The sequence below is a fragment of the Phyllostomus hastatus genome, unplaced genomic scaffold, assembly GCF_019186645.2.
Source record: "Phyllostomus hastatus isolate PE091 unplaced genomic scaffold, TTU_PhHast_1.1 phas_scaffold_501, whole genome shotgun sequence".
In the NCBI taxonomy this organism is placed as follows: Eukaryota; Metazoa; Chordata; class Mammalia; order Chiroptera; family Phyllostomidae; genus Phyllostomus; species Phyllostomus hastatus.
Window position 1 is genome coordinate 14,374,037 of NW_025334033.1, and position 21,760 is coordinate 14,395,796.

Consider the following 21,760-nt stretch of genomic DNA (forward strand, 5'->3'; position numbering starts at 1 on the left):
TGGGTTGCAGGCCAGGTCCCTAGTAGGGGGCACACGAGAGGCAACCACACACTGATGTTTCTCTCCTTCTCTTTCTCCCCTCTTTTCTCTCTAAAAATAAATAAAATCTTTAAAAAATAGAATAAACCTGAAATGACTGGAATTCAGGGTGAATCCCGGGGGCATCCTAGGAAAGTTTCCTTCAGCCCAGTACATGCTAACTGTCATGACTCTGCCATGTGACAGCTTCTTCATAGCATTCTCTTTTTGTGACTGTAAAAATTAAGACCTCATTTACGTACCTGCTTTTTAAAACTTTCTTAAAGTGTCTGCTCGTGTGTTTATTTTACAAAAATGAGGAAGTTTTAGAGTTTCTTTTTCACCTATTCCAAAAATATCCTTATGAAAGAGAACAAATAAGGAAGACCCAAGGGGCATGAATTCTATTATATTTGAATAGTTGGTTCCAGGATCTTTTATTACCACATCAATCTGAATGATGATAATAAAAGGAAAAGGAAGTGTGCTGCACATAAGAGGGAAATTCTATTTTATTTAACACTCATGCAAGGACTGCACAGAAATGTCCTCCTTGTGAGAGCATTTGTATTAATAAAGTAAAAATATGAAAAGCACCTCAGATGGATCATTAAAAATGTGAAGTGGACGTGAGCTTTGTATTTTCAATCAAAATATATACAATATCAGGCATAGCCAATTGCTGAAAAGTGCATTTTTCTTCTTGAATGTCTGGTAGCTCCTAGCACATGCCAAGGCCCAACTCGGATATTCATACATTGCCTCCTCCCTGAAGCCTTCCTGTATATTAGCTATATCCATGAGGGGCACCTGTGGGTACACAGTCCAGTATGATTATGCCTTGTTTGAATTAATCATTTACTGATATCTTACTATCTCTCAGCTGTGATCTCCTCAAATACCTAGACCCTAACTTAAAAAAAAATTTCTATTTCCAGTGTCCTGCTTGGCTGTGGCACAATGTAGGTGCTTAAAAAAAAATAAAAAGAGTGTGTGGATTGTTGATGGCATGTCATTGCTCTGTAGAGAGGTGAGCCTGAACACAACACTACAGATGAGCCTGGAAAGGTTGTTGTTTAATTGTGTAGATATTTATGCAGGTGGATAATGCATGCCAGAGAGGTTTGGGTTAGGGTATAGATGTATTCTTTCTGTGCGCTGGAACTCTTGGTGTCCATGTGGAAAGTAGACGCTGAAAATAAAAGACTGTATACCTAGGGACAACTGTACTCTTTTCTTTTTTAACCCCCAGCTCCCATCCTCCTTTATGGAATTCACACGTCAGCCTTCCCATCTTCTCTCAACAGTTCTATGACTTTTAGACAGCACTCCCCATATGTTGAGAGGTATTTGAGATTCCCTCAGCTGCTTCAACTCAACTGTTAAGAAACAGCTGGTTTGGGCACACGTGCTTTTTTACACCTGAATTTCTAGTCACATATTAGCCTAAGGCCAAGACTTGTAGCAGCAAACTTAGCTCCCGGGCATGAACGTTAGCAGGCGTGAGCCTCCTATGAGCTCAACAGTGAGTCACCCGCCAAAGTCATCTGTTCCACCTTGATCTCATTGTTAGTTGAGTTCAGGATTGCTCTCAGAAGCTGGAGCTTATTATTACTGCTTCTCCAAGGTCTCCTTCAAGGTTACTTAGAGTCTGTAGGAGAGAATAAATTCATCTTTCAGACTCGAGGCTGTTGCTTGAAGGCTTGTAGGAAACTGGCTGAGAAAATCACAATGAGTAGTTGATTATAGGACAACTATAATCAAACTAAAGGGCCACAGGGGTGTCCAACCTTTTGGCATCTCAGGGCCTCACTGGAAGAAGAAGAGTTGTTTTAGGCCACACATTACATACACAAACACTAACAAAAACTGATGAGCAAAAAAAGGGTTTTAAGTAAATTTATGATTTTGTGTTGGGCTGCATTCATAGCCATCCTGGGCCGCATGCAGCCCACAGGCCACAGGTTGGACACCCTTGGCTAAGAGGACCGTGAAAAGTAGTTGCTAATGGGACAGAGTTTTGCCACAAATTGGGTGATGAAATTCACCCTCTTTGTTGTCTCTTTAGGAGGGCTCAGTAAAAATTTGTTTTATTTTGAATGTGACAGTGTAACAGAAATAGGCTTTAAGGAAAGAAGAAAATGGCCAAGTTTATATGTTTAATTTGGCTTGGTCTCTGTATTTCTTCCACTTTAAAATATAAAGAAATAGTATTACAGAACATTCTCTCTTGTCTTTGAGATGCATATACCACAGTGTCTAAACATACCCTGTGGAGGTAAATTAGTTGGTTTAGATCCAAGATCTGTTGACCGGGGTGGCATAAACTACCTTGGGCAAGATTCAGTTTTCACCTGTGAAATGGGATGGAACCTACCTCTTAGGGCTAAATAGGGATTAGCTGAGTTCATCTACGGGCACACTTACAACAGTGCCTGGCACAAAGTACGAGATAGATACTGTATAGCCTTAGGTACTTTTAACATCTCTCTCTCATTTGAGTTTATTTCCTCCAACTGAGATTTCACTAGGCAACCATTTGGTATGGTCCTGATAAGATGTCTTTTCTAATTCCTGTCCATTCTTCCTTAATTGAGTTGATTCTCAAGGTTAATGCATCTTCATCGATTTATCCCTGTGAAGGTAGAAGACAGTTCAGAAAATATTCAAACTGAGAGAAACAATTTTGGCCCCAAAGTAGCTCACTGGGTGACCTAACCTCTTTGGACTTTGTTGCCCTCTCCATCTGTAAGATGGGGATAACACTGTTAATTCTCTTTCAGTGCTTAGACTGCTAACAAAAAAAGGAGCATAGCAATTTGTTAATGTAAAGAGTCCATAGGTGCTCAGTGATTGAAATAAGACTGTCCTGAAAGACAGGCCCATTTGTGTGAAAAGCAAGCCCATCGAGGGAGAGGTGCCCAGATCCTGACGTAGGCAAGCGGACCTCTGACCCAGTTTCTGAAAGACAGCCAGGTGAAACAGAGGGGGCTGGACAAGCAACCCAATCAGCTGGTGCCATGGTAACACTTTCAGAAGAGACTTGCCCATTGCTATGTCTACACAAACTTCTGAAAAAATAAAACATTCAATCAATGACTGGTATTGTCCACTTGACTCTTCACCCGATCAATGTGGCTGATCTTGTCAGTGAATTAATTGGGTCTCTTTTCTGTGATGTGGGTATAGGGATTTGGGGTGTTTTTCCTATTGCAGAAATGGTAGAGTTAATCTCCACTCCGTATTTAGCTTCACATTTGCCCTTTGCCATCTCTCTGTGTTGGACAGTGTGGAAAGAGTAAGATAACTGAATGAGGATAATCTCCAAAGTAAGTGCGTAGTGCAGCCAGAGTGGCATGACTGCTGTGAAACAGTAACTTCCTGGGGAACAGTGAGCAAGTATGCTGAGTGTAAACATCAGTTTCTTCGTCTAAAAAAAATGAAGCAATAATAGCTTTTTTAAGGGTGACTTTGAAAATTAAAAGTGACAATGTGTGTGAGTGTGCCTTATAGATAATATAGTCTGATAGCATAGAAATAACTCTCTGTCCATCTGGATCACTTCCCAGACGTGGGGTAAGGTGACATTTCTGGAGTTGGACCCAGGGGCCAGAAGAGCTGTGAGCTGGTGCCCTTTTGAGTAAAGGTGGCTCAGGAAGAACTCAGCGGATAACATGCCGCTGGACTCAGCCACAGGCAGTTCTTCAGGCCGGGTGGTTTCCAAGGCATGAAACTCTGGCAAAAACAGCCAAACCACTAAAGGAAGACTTATATTAGTCACCAGTTAGTCTAAACAGACACTACTTCCCTGTCTCTAGGGCCTCCCTTCCGAGGGGATTAAGCCACGAAATCAATGAGCATTTTGGGCGGGTGGTGGAAGAGAGCATTGCATCCGTCTTCAAACCTTTAGCTAAAGCCCTACACCAGGGGTGGGAGTGTCAGCGGAAGGCGTGTGGCATCAGGTGCAAAGTTACACTTGGTCAGTGGGGTCTGCAGGACCAGAGCCCATGTAGGAGGAAGTGTCCCCTGGATGTGGACAAAATAAATGCCAGTCAGTGAGCTCTAACCAGGCTGATTATGTTTTCTTTATAGAGGTGTCCCTGATAGGTGGCGCACAGACCAGCAGGCTCAGCATGATCTGTGAAATTGTTAAGAAGGTAGAATTCAGGCCCCAGACCTTATGAATTAGCATTTCTGGGGGTACAGTTCAGAAGGCTGTCCCAGTGATTTGCATGCTCACTATGTCTGAGAAACTCTGGATTAACAGACCACTTTTTAGTCTGAATTTGGGGCATTAAAACGTTTTTTCTTAAATAGTAATAAAATGATGATGAAAGTAAATGGAGTTTTTGTCTTTGTTTATTATAACACATTTCCTTGGAAAAAATATAAGATGAGCAACATTATATCATTTTTTTCGTCCAGGGAAATGCAAAAGTCAAGGATGCAGATTTCTTTTGAGAACCTTCCAAACTCAGACTTTATTATTTGAATTTATTCTGTCTCCCCATTCATGTTACATCTGCTGATCAATACAAGATGTGAGTGAGGGAACAATATGTCCTAGAAAAGGGGTGGCTGTGAAGTCAAGGGGTTAAAATTTGGCACCCAAATCTGAACTTAACACTTGAGACAAGGTTGCAGCAGGTCATTGTTCAGGGAGACTCTCATCTCTGTGGCCTGTTCACCAAGCATCTACCAATTCAATCTAAGGCTGCACCGACTTCCAAAATAGCAATCTCACAGGGTTCATGGCGAATGTGTGCCCACCCTGGGCATGTGCAGTTAAAGTTTCTGAACTCGTTAAATGGGTATTTCCTTTTGCAAAGGCCCTAACCATGTTGTAGGGGTGTGCTGGGAAGGGTGGACCTGAGGGGAGGAGGCGGAGGCATGCCTAGGCTGGGGAGTGAGGTCATCTTCTTCAGCACAACAGCACTCTGCCTGCTTCCTCCCCAATAGCACGGCCATGGAGACCCCTAATTTCAGGCACAGGGGAAGGAATAGCTAATATTTAAAGTTTCAAAATTAAGATAAACATGCAGCCTCTGGTTGCGTATTGATCCAGTCCTGGGTTATTTTTAAAAACCAAATCAGCCAGCTGTGCCGACACACAGCGTATTCATCATGCTGTCAGCACCATGATCTAGTGGGCACTAAAGGTAATAAATTAGAGGGTGCTGGTTGCAGTTGAGTGGTTGCGCCTGCCTTTTGAAAAAATTATCTTCTATTTTGCAAATATTATTTTATCGTGGGCTCATTTTCCACCTTGCGATTGGAGGGGTTTTGAGGAATGTATGTTGGCTATCCACCTGTCCAATGTAGCCAGGAAAAGCTGGGGCAGACTAAAGTCTAGCCTGACCCCAGGCTGGACAACTAATGACAATTCCTGGAAAGAGACCCCCGAGTGTCCTGCTGCAGGCCGTCCTGTGCCCCAGCTTCTGTCAGCACGGAATCCCAAATGTGTACAGTAGGAGGGACCTCACAGGAGGGGAAGAAGGAGTCTGAGCAACACACGAGGTCTTACGGAAACACACCCAGGTGATACACACAACAGGCACACACACTCAAATAGATGGGGTCGTATACCCTCACTAGTTCACAACCAATGGGGAGAAAATATCCTGGAAGGAACCGGGCCCATTCCAGTCTAGATGGCAGCATTTTCTCAAACCTCCCCTGGGTAAACACATGCACACGCGTGCTCGTGCACCCACGTGATGACAACAGGTGAGAGCGCCACCTGCAGAAACCTGCAGTGCCCCCGGGCATCATAGATACTTGTCTCTAACTTTTTGCTAAATAGAACAAAAGGATCGCCTAATGCCATAAACCACAATCAGGATGAGAAATAGAACTGTGGGAATTATGAGCTTTACACGTCCAAACTCTTCTCCCAGGACAGAATCGTTATTTTAGCTGAATTAGCTAAATACTTAAGCCCAGTGAGTCAACAGTAATGACTCACTTTGGGTCTTTCTTTGCAAGGAAGACTAAACCTGTGCAAAGAGAACAGCTGTGCTGAGAGAGCCAGCTTGGGGCTGTGGGCAATATCTGGGAGCCCCAGGGTGTCTGAGTTCACAGCCACAATTTATCTCACTCTTACACACTGCTGTTGGATGCTCCCGGGCCTCAGAGAACGGGTCGAGGTCTCGTCCTGCTCCCTGCAGCCCCGCCTCCTCTGCACAGAGCGTGCAATCAGAAAACTGATTCAATTTGGCTCTCGGCTCCACATTTTCCTTTTCGGTGGCTCTAAGGCCCTTGCTTGACCTTTCTTTGCTTTAGTTTTCTCACCTGTCCCTTGGACACAATTTATTTCTCCTTGTTCACAACATTGTTACAAAAGTAGCACACACAAAAGCACTTTGCAGCATGAAAAGTTTATGAAAACCGAGAAATTATTAGTCTTCAAGCATGGCACTTTAACCCCACCCCCAGTTTCCAGAGACTGTAAAATCTGGGACCCTCAGCCTCCTCCATAGGTGGGGTAGCACTCGGAGGGTTGATTCACAGGACCAAAGCCTCACCCCGGAATCGCCAGGGTAAACTGCCGGTGGTTGAGGTTATAAATGACTTCCTGACCAAAACCTTTTGTGGTAGCTTGAAACCAGTGAGCCTCTCAAATCTATGCAGGTCAAACCAGCCATTGAAACTATGGGAGATTGCTGACTCAGCTACCCTCATTCACAGGAATTAAGGGTAACCAAAGTTCAACTTCCCCATCTCCAAAAGAGGCTAAAATGCTGTGTGCTTTCCAAGAGGCTTCCTCTAGTGTTGCTTCTGTCCTGAATATGAAAGAGGAGTGTACTGGAGCCAGGGAATTCAGCCTATCCCAGCAAATCAGCGCAGAAACCACTGGAGAATCAGCCCAAGCCCAGAGAGCTGGGTTTGTCTTTAGTACCATTGGCCTTTTACTGCCTCTCTCCAAGTTCCCATCTTCTCATTCCCAGCAGATCCTGCAGAGCTAACCCTGAAATAAGCATGTGAGTGTGAGTTGTTACCAAGGAAAGGTTCCAGGAGAAAGCTACAAGGTGGGGGTGGGGGTGGGGGGCGATGAGCATGGATAGAGAAGTCCAGCAAGTGTGTAAGTGCAGGCAAAGCAGGCAAAGCCATGCAGAGCTCTGGAGCACAACACACCTTAGGGTTTGTTCCACCGAAGGCTGTGAGGCTGAGCTTTCCCAGGCCTGCACTGGTCATCATAGGTAAGGCCCTCTGGGGGGCTGTGAATTCTCCGGTGTCTGTGTCACTCTGCATGACCAGGTGCAGGGCCTCCAGTAGCCACCAGACAGCCCTCAGGACAGAAATGCAAGCAGGTTCTTTGAAGGACAAGAACACAGAGGCTGTGGGAGGGTGCATGGGAACAGTAGAAAGGATCCAAGAGGATCTAGACAGAGCTCACATGAAGTCTGCCACCCATTGCAGTAACAACTTTTTGTTCCAGAGCTACCCTTCTCTACCCTCCTCTCCTTTTGACACTCTTTTTTCAAGTCAAAGAGAGAAGGAGAGAGAGAGAGGTGTCAAATAACATTTCTATGTGCTTGAATATCTTTTAGCTTTACATATAGAGTTTCGTTCAAGCTCCACATCATAGCACATGAGCCCCTTCCTGACCCAGCTGGGCCAGCCTCTCAAGACTCATCCGCTGCCCTGCCCAGAGTCAACCCTCTGTGTTCATTGGGTCTTCTGTTATCTGTGGCTAAAATAATGATGATAATCACAACACAATCCTTGGCATTTACTGAGTGCTTATTTCTGCAAGGCACTTGTTTATGCACTTACATTAATTTAATCCTCAGAATGACCCCATTATCTAGATAAAATTATCACCCTCATTTTAAAGATAAGACAACCGAAGTGAAGTCATGTTTTGTCACAGCCAATACATCCTACCTGATAAGCCAGCCAGTGAACCATCATGCTGAGCCATCTCCCAGGATGCATCACCAAGCAAATAGTCAGCAACACCCAGAGAAGGAAGGCCTCTCTGATACAAAATGTACACAAAATACAACAGTGCTTTGTGAGGAGCGTGTAGTCCAGCTCAGTTTGATTTTCTCCTGTAGCAGCGTGGTAACAGTGATTGACAGGGAAGAAGGTACAGGCGTGATATATCTTCTTCGTGTACTCAGTAAAATATTTTCAAGGGCTTATATCAGGTGGTGAAAGGGAAACAAGAAACAGAGCCACATCCTGCCTCAGAGAACTTACAGCCCAGAAGGGGAGATAAGGCACACGTGCAGATGGCTGTGATCTGGCTCTGCTTCAGGCCTGGCCCTCTCCCCAATCCATTCATCACACTGGAGGGAGAGTAAGTTTTAATCTTCCACAAAACAATGAGAGTATAGGGATTCTACTTGAAGAGTCCTTTAGTATCTTTCCGGTGACCTCAAATTCCATCTTTCCTATGGCTGACCGGGCCCCTCGTGCACCAGTCCGGACCTGCCATCTCTTACCAGTAGTCCTAGTCCCCTAGGTCATACAGAACTGCTTTTAGTACCCAGAAGACAGAAAAGCTGCCACCCTCACCTTCAGACTTTTGTACCTATTCTCTTGCACGTTCTCTTGGTCATTTATTTTACCTGCCTCAGCATAGATGCCACATATTCTTGGAAAACTTCCTTGATCTCCTAAGACTATTAGGGACTATACATGCACCCTCCCATAGCCCTGGGCATTTACTCATATCACTGCACTTTTCCACTGCTTTGTATACTTCTTTTAGCCTAAGGTAAGATAAAACGTGTTATTAAAGGCTCTGACCTGGGAAGCTCTCTCAAATACCTTCTGGTAGGGAATATATCTTTTTTTATCACCTCTACAAAGAACTTACAAATGTATTTATCAAATTTGTACATAATGTTAAATCAGATGGGGTTACCAGAATTCTAGATACAGGAGAAAAAATAGAATGTGCTCTTGAAAGATTCCCAAACAACTTCATCAATAAAGCTGACATGTAAGAGGCAAATGCCAGGTCATCCTCCAAAGAACACAAGTCCAGTAACAAGTATATAGCAGAGCTAAGCATAAACATAGCAGAAAAACACTCAGGACACATAACTAACCATGAGATAAATGTGAGTTGGCAATGAAGGGCCATTACAGACAGAAAATGCAGGACAAATTCATATTTCCCAGATGCATTAAATGAGGTCTGATGTATCCGACAGGGAAGGGATTTTTACCTCCACTGTGGCTTCAGCAGAGGGAAGCAGCCACTTCCTGTCACCAAATCATAAACTAATGCAACATATTTTGAAGGGATATTGAAGAAAATGAGGTTATTTAGTGTAGACTGGAAAAGGGAATTACTGTTGCTGAGAATCAGAAATGCTGCTATATTACATTTTTAAACTATTCCAATTAACAACATGCTACACTAAGGAACATTGTGTCATTTAATTTGTAGAAAGCCTTTTAGTTTAAATATTATTGTCACCACTTCAGATATGTATATAGATATACATCTATATATCTAAATATATAGTCTATCTAATACATATAGTCTTTCCAGAAGGTACCCAGCCATGTACTATGAAAAATATAAATATTTATTGAAAAAGATACAAGATACAAGAAACATTGTACATAGGGCAACGATGCCTCAGTCCCCTTCAAAGTAGGCACTTTGGGACCTCACATGGTTCTCCCAATTGCCATCAGCTGCCCCATCATATTTTCCTGAATCCTATTGATGGTCCAAAAACTCTTCCCTTCCAAAGGTGATTTTAGTTTTGGGAAAAGCCAGAAGTCATAGGGTGCTAAATATGGGTTGTAGGGGACTGAGTCACCTGGGTGATTTGATGTTTTGACAAAAAACTCTGCACAAGACATGATGCATGAGTGGGCACATTGTCACAATGATGCTGCCAATCACCAGTTGCCCATAGCTGCGGCCTTCTGAATCATCCAAATAGTTTCCTCAGAGGAATGTTCAAGCTTAACGCAAAATTTGATGCAGATTCATTGCTCTACTTAGTCAGTCATTTTTAATGTGATGGCCACACAGTACATATGCTCATTCAATAGTATCTACCACCCCCACTGACAAGTACAGTGAAGTCATTATTATTCACACATGCACATTCCAGTCCATTCTCCCTGGCTGCCAGGTTACATCGATGTTGTGCAAACAGTTCTTGTTATATAAACAATGTTTGGTGGGGATGGACTGTGGGAGTGGGGGGTGGGCTGGGTGGAGGAGGGCAAAGGGGGAAAAATGGAGAAAACTGTCATAGAATAAACAAGAATAAAAAACACCTTAATTTTTTAAAGAAAATGGTTGGACTTTTTCCAGGCAGACTATTTATATGTACATACATACACATTCAGGGAAGACCGATGGGCTTAAAATTGTAGTTGACAAATCATTTTTCTCCCAAAGACTCCTTTGGGGAAATATCTTGCTCAGGGGGAAAAAGAATAATTCTGAGCTAAAGCCATTTACCTAGCTTATGGCCTAATTATTACATACTATAATAATGTTTAAATGATTGAAGTAAATGAATGCATAAACACATACAGCGATAAAAATATTTAGATGAGTCAAGACTGCGGGCTGTAAAATCTCTCTCCTTTAGAAGAAGATAGACCTTCATTTGCCAAGCAGGGTTTAGATGGGTGGGCTCTACAATTTTGGTGTTTGCATCTTGATTAGTACAATACCTATTGAGAATACATGTAAAATATGAATATTTATCTATAAATGACGTGTGATTATGCACTACTAAACTTTATACTTTTATGCAAAAAAGGGATTTAAAAGGATAGAAAGAACTGTAGACAAATTTCATTTCATGTGTTTTCCTCCTATTCCTCAATATAATAATTTCCACACCTCTTTTTGGAGACCACTCATTAAGACATCCACTAGCTGAAGATTCCTCAGGATTTGAATGGCCTGGAGATTATGGAAATCCAGGAGAGAGGTAGGAAAGGGAATGAGAGAAAAAGAGAAAGAGGGAAGAGAAACAGAGGAAGAAAGATTGAGCATTAGTAAACTTTTAAATGTGTAACTTGTGTCTAGAACATCAGCCTTTCTAAGCAAACAGAGTTCCTGGGCTGGGAGACTTCTGCAGCCAGGCTGTCTGAAGAGAATGCATGAGGAAATGCATGTGCCTTGGTCATGAGGGAATGGGTGGCAGAGAGTGTTGCCACAGCCTTGCTAGCTGTATATGAAATCAGGGGTCTAAGGCTACATCCCCAACAGAGCCCCGGGACAGAGAGCAACTCAGAGTTCCCCTGGACATGCTGATGCTCTGATCTGTGACATAGAGAAGGCGGGTTCTCTGAGTGCACGGCTGGCTTCCAGTGGGCTCGTCACTGATGCTCCAACTCAGAAGGGCTCAAAAGTGCCCAAAACCGTGTGTGTGGACTTTCTGAATAACTGTCATTGGCAGCTTCCCAAAGACTTGAAAAAACTGAGGCTATTCAATAAAACCCTACATTTGTCGTCCTAAAAAAACAATATGAGTTTTCAATATTTTCATCTATCCAAGAACCCAAGAAAAATGAATTCAAGGGCTCAGAAAAAAATAGGTTTGTTATTGCTGCAGCTGCTGTTGCTATTATATGTTTTTCTGATATGCCCTTTTATATACACCTTTTCTGTGCTTTTTCTTGTTCATTTTGTACTCTTTTAATTTTGGAAATGCATAACAAGTCCCCTTGTTCAAGAGGGTGGGTTGTTAACCAAGTAAATGGAAGTCAGTCTTGAATTATCTACTAAAAAATTAATGCTTTGGCTAATGGAGATGTTCCAAAATGCATGCAATTTCATGTTTAAGGGATGTTCAAAATTTAATTTCCTGATATTTAAAATCATTTGACAGAATAGGCGGCACAAAGGGACACTAACAGTAGGGACATTACTTGAAACAAGAAAGACAGAGTTTCTTACCAGGAAAAGTTTAATTCTATAAAAGCAAGCTGGTGGGAGAGCGTGAGCTCGACTTCTCAGCACAGCGAGCTCTCTTTGTTCAGCGTGATGAAAGTGATTAGTGAGACAGCTTCCTCAGGTAGCTGCGCTGACTTGCTTAGCAATTCCTAGCAACCTCCTTCTGCCTCGGTGATGTGGTTCTGGGTTGGAGGGAAGGGAAGAAGGTGTAAAGAAACGAAAATAAATTCATCTTTGTCTTTGACAGTGTTATTCTCAGATCCATTTATGTATTCTTCTCAGATCCATTTATAGCAAATGCTGCTTTGAGATCAGTCTAGATCTTAAAGGAACACCACTGAGAGTATTTAAATATACCCAATAAGCAAAAGTCATGGAGACATGGAATTAAGTGAATGAAATAATTCACTGATCACATTGATCTGTGTTCCAACTTTTTTTTACTTGACCATGGTTAAAATTCTAGTGGTGTTTCTGTCAATTATGTTTCCAAATCAATTTAATCCTTATGTCTAAGCCTTACTGTTTCTTATCTGTACAATCGAACAATAATACATACCTTGAAGATATATTGTGAGGATATAAAACTGCAGTACGTGAAAAACATTCAGCTGAGGGTCAGCCACATAGTAAGTGATCGATAGTGAAAGGCTTCCTCTCACCCCCATTTGACTATTTTACTTAAGTGTTTCAAATTGAGATGATTGTAGATTCACCTGCAGTTGTAAGAAATAACACAGAGATTCCCTGGCTGGCGTAGCTCAGTGGATTGAGCGTGGGCTGGGAACCAAAGTGTCCCAGGTTCAATTCCCAGCCAGGGTACATTCCTGGGTTGCAGGCCATAGCCCCCAGCAACCGCACATTGATGTTTCTCTCTCTCTCTCGCTCTCTCTCTCTCTCTCTCTCTCTATCTATCTCCCTCCTTTCCCTCTCTAAAAATAAATAAATAAAATATATATAAAAAAAAAGAAATAACACAGAGATTCTCTATATACTTTACCCAATTTCCTCCAGTGGTTGGTAATATCTCACAAAACTATGGTACGATATCACAATCAAGATATCCACATTGACAGAGTCAAGACAGCGTGCAGTCCATCACCACAGGGATCCCTCCGCTGGCCCTTTCATAGCCAGGCCACATCCTCTCCCCATCCCTTGTCCTCTGACTGCCAGCAGCCACTCGCTTGCTCTCCATTTCTGTAATTTTGTATTTCAAAGATGTTAAATAAGTGGAATTATATAATATGTAATTTTGGATTGGTTTTCTACACCCAGAATAATTACCTGAGCATTCATCTACATTGTTGCATGTGTCAGTAATACCTATTATTCCCTTGTACTTGCCAATTATTACACGCTATTCTAATCAATTAGTCTACCCATCCACTAATATTACACACTCTTGCTTATATGATATGGATATACAAGAGTTTAATTGTTCACCCACTGAAAAGCATCTAAGTTGTTTTCAGTTTTAGCTATAACAAATAAAAATATTATAAAACTGTTATAAAATAAAATTATCATAAACATTAGTGCACAGGTTTTTGTGTGCACATAAGTCTTCATTTCTCAGGGATAAAGCCCAAGATTGCAATTGTCAGGTTGTATGGCAGTTGCATGTTGAGCTTTCTAAGGAAACCACCAAACTTTTTTCCAGAATAGCTGTACCATTTTACATTCTCACCAGCAGTGTAGTTGATTCCATTTCTTTGCATCATCATTTGGTGTTGTCACTATTTTTATTTCAGCCTCTGTAGTGGTATCTCATTGTGGTTTTGATTTGATTAATGATATTGAATATTTCTTCATATGCTTCTTTGCCATCTATGTATCCTTTTCAGTGATTTCTCTTCATTTCCTAACTGGATTATTTAATTTTTAGTGTTTATTTTTATGGCTTTTAAATATATTTTAGATCCTCATTCCTTGTCAGATATGTGGTTTGCAAATACCTTCTCCTAGCCTGTGTCTTTTCATCCAGCCAATGTGGTCTTTTGCAGAACAAAAGTTTTCAATTTTAAAAGCTCTGAGGCTCGGATGTTTTTCTTTGATGGATTACACTTTTAGTGTCAAGTCTATGAAATCTTCACCAAGCCCTAGATCCTGAAGACTTTCTCCTTTTTTTCTAAAAGGTTTTTAGTTTTACATTTCACATTTAAATCTGTGGTTCATTTTGAGCCAAATTCTTAATAAGCTGTGAGATTTAGATCAAGAATTTTTTTGCCTTTGCATATCCAGTTGCCCCAACACCTTTGTTGAAAAGGCTACCCTTCCTCCACCAAGTTGCTTTTATATAATACCTTTGTCAAGAAATCAGTTGGGTGTATTCATTTGGGTCTGTTCCTGGGTTCTTTATTCTGTGTCACTGATCTGTATGTCTATCCCTCCACTAATACCACACACTCTTGGTCATTGTAGATTTATAATAAATCGTGAGATTTGGTAGGCTGATTTCTTCCACTATCTACAAGGCTCTCACTTTGGAGAAAGTGGTTTCTCCTACTTTATTATTCTTCTTTTAAGGATTATATTAGCTAGTCTAAAGCCTGTGCTTTTTCAATACAAATTTTATAATAAGCTTATCTATGGTGACAAAGAAAAAGCATTTCTGGGAGCTAGACAGGAATTACAGTAAGCCAATAAATGAATTTGTACACAATTGATATTTCTACAATGTTAAGTCTTGCAGTTCATGAACATGGTATATCTCTTGATTTATTTGAGTTTGCTTTAATTTCTTTCATCAACATTTTAAATTTTCATCTTACAGATCCTACACATATTTTGCCAAGTTCATCTAAATGTTTTATTTTCTTAGGAATGATGTTAATTATGTTGTTTTAATTTTTATTTCCATATGCTTATTATAATTATGTAAAAATGGGGCATTGACTTCATAGTCAGCTTGCTGAAGTCATTCATTCTAGGAGATTGTTTAATGTAGATTTTTAAAATCACTTTATTGTTGTTCAATTACAGTTATCTAATGCAGATTTTTTGAGATTTTAGATTTTGACAATTATGTCATCTGCAAATGGGAACAATTTTATGTCTTCCTTTCCAGTTGATGTGCCTGTGGCCCAGATGGGACCCCCAGCACTGTGCCGAGTGAAAGCAGTGAGCGTGGGCACCCTTGCTTTGTCCCCAGCCCTCGGGTGGTGTTCAGTCTTCCTCCATCACGTAGGACTCTAATTGTGGGCTTTTTGTTCTTTTTGTCTGGTTTCCCTCCGTCCCTACCCTGCTCAGGTTTTTAAAAACTCGGGTGTGTGTGTGTTTTACACTTGGGCACATGCTTTTTCTGTATTAATTGATACAATCATGTGATTTTTCTTTTCCTCCTTGGTATAGGGGACTACACTGATTGATTTTTGAATGTTTAACCAGGTTTTCATACCTACATTAAATCCTACTTGGTCATGACATATAATTCTTTTTCTATATTGGTAGGTTTGGCTTGCTAATTTTAAAAAGTATTTTGCATCTAATTTAATGAAAAATATTGCCCTGGAATTTTTCGGGGGGGGGGGGCAGCTATCTTTGCCTGGGCTTGGTATTGAGATAATATTAGCCTCATAAATGAGTTGTGGTGTGTTCCCTCTTCATCTATTATCTGGAAGAGGTTGTATAAAATTGGTGTTAATTCTTCTTTAAACGCTTGGTAGAATTCTTTGGTGATGCTACTTAGAGGCACCCCACTTGGCCATCTCAGTGCCATGAACTTTGAGTGTTGGAGACTATGTTGCTCCATGACAAGCCCCCTGTGTCCTGTGTTTTCTCTACAACTTCCTAATGTAAGCCAGATGTTATAAACTTTTAACTTTCTTTTAGGAAATAATTACATCATATCATGGCAGATGTAGAAGGCACAGCATTGGCCTGAGATTCAAGCACCCTCCACTAATGAAATAAACAGTCCTGCAAATTGGTTCTGACATGAGGATGCACATCCTCCCATGATTCTCCCTCATACTTTCTTCCCCAGACCTGGGGGTGGCAGTTGGCATGAAATGGGTCCAGTGTCTTTGTGCAGATGGACACCAAGTACACACCTCATATGCCAGAGTGGTGTGTGCCAGAACATAGTATATATTTATATTGGTCCTCTCTGACTTTTGCATAAATTCCTGATTTGCCCACCACAGATTCTATGTAGAGTAAGTAAGGAGTAAAGAATCCTCATTAAACATATGAATGTGCAACTAGATTTTTCAACAGAACAGTTATTTTTTTCCTCCAGAATAACATTGCAAGACAGAGCTGTCTGTGACATTTGAGGTTAGGTCGCACACCGGGACTGCAGCGCCTGCTCCACAGGTTCTTCCCATCTCAGTTCTGCTCGTGTTTCAGAGCCCAGCCCATGGGCCCCCGGCTCTGCAGAGCCTTCTCCAGTCCCTCCGGACAAAAGCAATAGCTTCTTTATTATATCTTAATAGAATTATCTTAATCATATTTCTTTCTTCTACCATATGCACAGCCACTTCCCCAATCCTAACCCTAGATCACAACCCCCTTGAGATATTGAAATAAGTTTTATTTTTCTTTGTAATTGCCATAAAGTCCAGTATAGCCCCACTAAGCCTGCAGAAGAGGCTCAACAGATACATGACAGTGACTGTGAACTTCAGCTATACCTGAGACTTACTTAGACCACCTTTAAAATTATCCATACTCAGACCCTACCAAGATCAACTAGATCAGAATCTAGACATAGAGCACAGGAACTGGAACCTCTGCAGGTGTGCTTCAGGTAATGTATTATAGGAAGACATCTGACCTTTGACCTAGGTGTTACAACTCTTGGAATTCCCTGAGTGACAGGTTGATAGGAACGTCTTTTTCGAATGAGGTGATGCTTGGCAGCTGCTGTATAGCTTCAGGAGGGAGGCTGGCCACCAGAAAGATCTAGCCTTGACTAGAAGCTTGGAACTTTCAGCCTCACCCACGGCCTCCAGAGAGAGGAGAGGGGCAGGAGAGTGAGTTAATTTCTAATGGCAAACGATTTAGTCAATCTTGTCTATCAAATGAGTCCTCCATAGAAACTCCTAAACAACAGGGTTCAGAGAGCTTCCACGTCTTGAGCGCATCCGTGCGCTGGCACGTCGGCGCGCCCCGGCACCACAGGACAGAAAAAGCTCCTGCACTCTGGACTCTTCGGCCCTCTGTATACCTCTTCATCTGGTTGTTAATTTGTATCCTTTCTAACATCCTTTATGATGGACTAGTGAGAATAAGGATAGTGTGTTTCTGAATTCTGTGAACTGTTCCAGCAAATTATCAAACCTGAGGAAGGGGTCCTGGGAACCCTTGGTTTACAGCCAGTCAGTCAAAATCACAGGCGCCCCAGGACTTGTGACGGGCATCGGAGGTGGGGCGCACTGTTGAGGGACTGAGCCCTTAAGCTTTGAGTGCCGTGCTCACGCTGGGTAGTTGAAGTCAGAATTGAATTGCGTTGTTGAACAAACAGCTGGCGAAACTGGAGAATTGGTTATCGGTGTCGGCGAACACCCCGCAGCAGGGCGTGAGGGTGTGCACCCAGAACTGAAGATCTGATTCTTGGCCTTCGGGAAGCCACACAAGCAGGGATGCGTGACAGACGCTGCACGTGTTTTAACTAAGTATATGGGCGGGGCGGAGTCAGAAAGGCTCTCTTGATTTTCAGTGTCAATAAACACTGCCCTTGACCAAAACATAAAAATTTACAAAACTTCAGTGCTAAAAAAATCTTATTAGTGAGGAGGATCATTCTATTCAGGAACCTCGAGTACACAGTGGTTTTCACAGAGGCAATGTTGAATATTCAACACGCGTATATGGCTTTTGCTTTCAAAACTGACACAGATGGGGAGCGGCATGGACTGCGCAGGTAGAAGAAATGCTTTAGAGACGATGAAAATGTTCTGAAACTGGATTGTGCAATGGTCTCACAACTTTATAAATCTGTGGAAAATCGTTCAATTATAAAAAATAAAATAGTAATAAAATAAAATTTAGGAGCACCACATAGAATTTTCTCTTTTCTGAATTAAGAGTATTTTTTCAAACATGGATTATATTCTTGATATTTAACGGTGGTCATGGATGCACCAGCACGACACCCGGTGGGGACAAGAATGCACTTCTTTGTCCCTGCTGACACTCTGGTTATGAGGGAAGTGCAGGCTGTTTGTAAGCCTCTGTCTCTGTCTCTCTCTCTCCCTCCCTCCCTCCCTGTCTCCCTCTCTGTCTCTGTCTCTAGTTCTCGACATGGATTATAACCATCTCCTGAACTCGCCTGCCCCAGATTTCTCATCAAACAGAGTCTGCCTTGGCTGGGGCACACTCGCAGGGCTTCCCACCCCTGCAGTTACCCAAACCCCAGGTGGTGCCTTCTGGCCAGTCCTCTTCTTTCACTGTCTTTGATGATGCCTTCTTACAGCAGTAACATCTCGTGGCCAGGCAAGGGACTCCCCTTGACCCTGGTGCAGTTCTCTGGTCCCAGCAGGCAGGGAGCACTGTCCCAGGGTCACAGGCAAGAGGCCAGTGCACTAGTTTCCGTCCCACAGTGGCACCGCTGTGACTCAGGAACCTACAGCACAGAAGGACCACCAAACCCTACCTGATCTACGCAAATACAGAGCTCCTGTCAGTGTTTCTAGCGGGTCTCTTCTTGTTGGAGGGTTCTTAACTTTTTTTTCCACCAGCCCCACACCTGCTTCTGGCAACGGTAAGTTGGATTGAGTTATATGGATGCAGTAAGCAGGCTAATAATTTGATACCCAATTAAATCAGTGTTCTGGAAATAGTGGCTGAGCATTTAAGGAGATATGAGTGTGACACTGTTGAAGGAAGGACAGAGAAGGGGGTCCATTTATGGTTCTTAGCAATCAACTCTGTACATAAAGTTTGTACATCTTCTCAGCACAATAAAAGGCCTACTTTGGTGTGAACACATCCTCTACAAAGCCAGTATGACTACCACCTATCGTTACTAGGGCATGCAGTGGAAGACATCAGCTTCCATCCCATGAAGCTAGCAAAATATTCCTGTCCACTTCAAACAGCACTCTCCTTGAGAAAGATGCTGACGACTAATGTAGTATGTTGACCCTTGTTACATTTCAGCTCATGCCCCATCACCCCTTATGGGCTAGGAATCACGCAGCTCTCCATCCACTCCCTAATCTGGTTACGGCCCCCCGGGTACTATCACTTGGATGATATAGGAGACATTTTTTCCCTAGTGTGTCAATGGCAGAGCACCCATGGGCCTTCCTCTATGCTGAGGATATGAAAACAGTTCACACTCACCTTCTGTTGCCAGCATCTTGCCAGTTTTCCAAGGGGAGTGACTTTCATGTTGGCAATCATAGGGCAGCCTGCAAATAGTTGTGATGCTGCGATAGCTTGGGGAGTTGATATTTTCCGAAGGGCTTTTAGAACGTTTCAATCATGCAAATAAAATGGTTGCACACTGAGTTAATAATACTAGCTGTCCTTTCTGCTAAGCATCTCCAACTACATTACTGACCCTTCATGGAGGGGGCATCTGATGCTTCCACACCACCCTGACAGTCTTCCCGATGACCCTGACAGTCTTCACTGATGACCCATGCGCTCACACAGTTGGGGGGCCACCGGCCCCGTGTGCATCCCAGACCACACATAGATCACAAGGCTTTCTTATGGTGCCTGAACTGTCTGGAACATTCAGCAAACCACAGCTAGAATAATATCCAAGCAGGAGAGTGAGACTGCTGGCACAAACAGATTACCTGTAACATACAGATCGCATTAACAGGTTTGACCAAGAACATGAGGGGCAAAAACCCCTTTAAAATTGTGTTGGTCTAGTGACTGGCTCTCTAGGCTACTGATTTCTTAACTTCATTTTGCTTCTATGAGACAAAAACCCAACTCCTTAGTTCCCCAGATGCTAGAACAGCAATTTCATTACAGTTTCTCCATGAGATCTTTTTGAGAAATGACAATACGATGTGCGGTGATTCCACGATATTTGTTCAGTAATATTCCCCGAAAACCTGAACCTCCTCTCCGTAGGCCTTGCACCCAACAAGATAGAAAGGTGAGACGAATCAGGATGTGAAATCCTCTGAGATCCTCTAATGACAAGCACAATTAAATAAGGATTATTGTTATACATTTGTATGGATCAATAGACTTGATTAAACTTGAGAGTTTTAGGGTGATACCAGACTACTGAAGTCACTATATTAATGAAACAGAGCCTAGTCCCCCTTAACAACGTAACAGTGTGTATGAATCATTTATACGATTTTTTCTGTCAAATGGTGTTTGACAATAATCAGATGATAATGAAATGTATAATTAATAATAAAAATGCCAACATCTGTTAGCTTGTTATTACAGACTTATTTTTCAGTGTACTATTTCGAATGTGTCATCATTAACCTAATTTATATTAAAATCTGCTCAATACAATCTGCTTTCATTAGTTGTTAATTTGGGTTGGCACATGGCACCAAGGAGATGCTTCCCTCGCTGCCCTCCTGCCCTATTTCTCTCCCGTCTAAACCAAAGAGGCCCCCAAATGTCTTTTAAAACAGGCTGCCTCGACTCAGATGCTCCGTCAGCAGATGGAGCAGGCTGGCTAGCTGGTTGCTCTCAGCTGTAGATGCTCGGTCCCCTTAGCTTGAGAAAGGGGGACTCGGTCTCGGGAAGAGGGCCGTCCCTCAGCTGCAGCCTCTGTCTGGTATTTTTCTGTCCCCTTTCACCTGCCTGTCAGTAGCATCTTCCTTTGCACCTGCACACAGTGGCACCTGGAACCTGGGCCACTTGCTTAGGTGGCAGGACACAACTGCTCCCATTCGGTACCCATCACTGTGGGGTTTTAAACCACCAGTCTCAGTCTTGTTCAAAGGCTGGGGGCAAATTTCTTTATAGGAACCAGCGAGGGTGACCAGATGGTTTCCACCCATGAAAAGCTCATGTACAGGAGGAGCCTGCAGCATCTTGTAGTGTCAGAAAGTAAGGACTTGCTTAAACTAATTTAAAAATAATGTTTTAAAGCCAGCGTGTTAAGGGGTATGCAAAAGGGGCCCAGGTGACAACGGAAAGAGTTCCCAGTGGCCAGAGGTGGAACGATTGAGGAACAAAAAAAAAAAAGTAGTACTGAGTTATAACCCAAAATAGAAAATAAATATCCATGGAGATATGCTAAATAAATGAATAAATAGATAAACAAATGGAAAATAAGTGTCAAATCTCTCATGCAGAAGAATTCCGAGTAATTTATGGAGGTGCAGCGCCCTCAGGGAGGGGAACAGAACTCCCCACCCCAAGCTCTGGCTGCGCCAGGTGACGCCCTTCCAAAGAGGACAGAATGGGGAGGGGAGTAGCTTCGCACTGGAGAAGCCCTACACACGCCCCCGCAGCCAGGATATCCACACCAGCATCCACGTTCCAAAGCACGTTGACATTCTGCACCTTCGCTGTGATGTCAGGGCGATGGCCCTTTACCCGTGTGGCCTTCCCCCCAAGAACCCAGAGTTCCAATCCTGTCACAAGAAAAACGTCGTATAAATCTCCATACCGGGTGTTCTTCAAAATACCCAACGAGCACCCCTCAACACTGTCGAGGCATAAAGACAGCCTGAGAAACAGCCAGGAAGACCTTAAAGTGGCATGACAATGTAATGTGGTGTCCTGGATAGCGTCTGGAAACAGAAAAAGAACATTATCGATATTGGCTTATTAATAAAACAAGTGGCTTATACTCTGTTAATAATAAGGAAAACTAGGTATAAGGATAAATGAAGTCTCTGTAACTATCTTCTAAATTTTTTTGCACACCTAAAACTGTTCCAAAAAGTTAGGTCTATTTTT